The following is a 317-nucleotide window of genomic DNA, read 5'->3' as shown; positions in this document are numbered from 1 at the left end:
CGTGCATTCGTCAGTGCCGCAGTCCCTCAGCTTGCCCACCAGAATTGGGTGGGACAGTGTGTCAAAGGCCTTCTGGAAGTCCAAGAAGATGACATCAACTTCCTCCTTCACATCTAAGCTCTTTGTTACCTGGTCATAGAAAGAGACCAGGTTGGTCAGGCAGGATCGGCCTGGCACAAACCCACGTTGGTTACCCCTCAACATCACTTTTATAACAAGCGTGCTCATCTCCCAGTTCTGGTGCTAGTCCTGGCCCAAGAAGCCATGTCATCTGGCCTGCAAGGGTCCCTATGGGTCTGAAAATTTGTCAGGGAGCA

This window comes from Gavialis gangeticus, unplaced genomic scaffold, assembly GCF_001723915.1.
Source record: "Gavialis gangeticus isolate Ggan-Ray unplaced genomic scaffold, GavGan_comp1, whole genome shotgun sequence".
Lineage (NCBI taxonomy): Eukaryota > Metazoa > Chordata > Crocodylia > Gavialidae > Gavialis > Gavialis gangeticus.
This window is presented reverse-complemented; position numbering follows the sequence as displayed.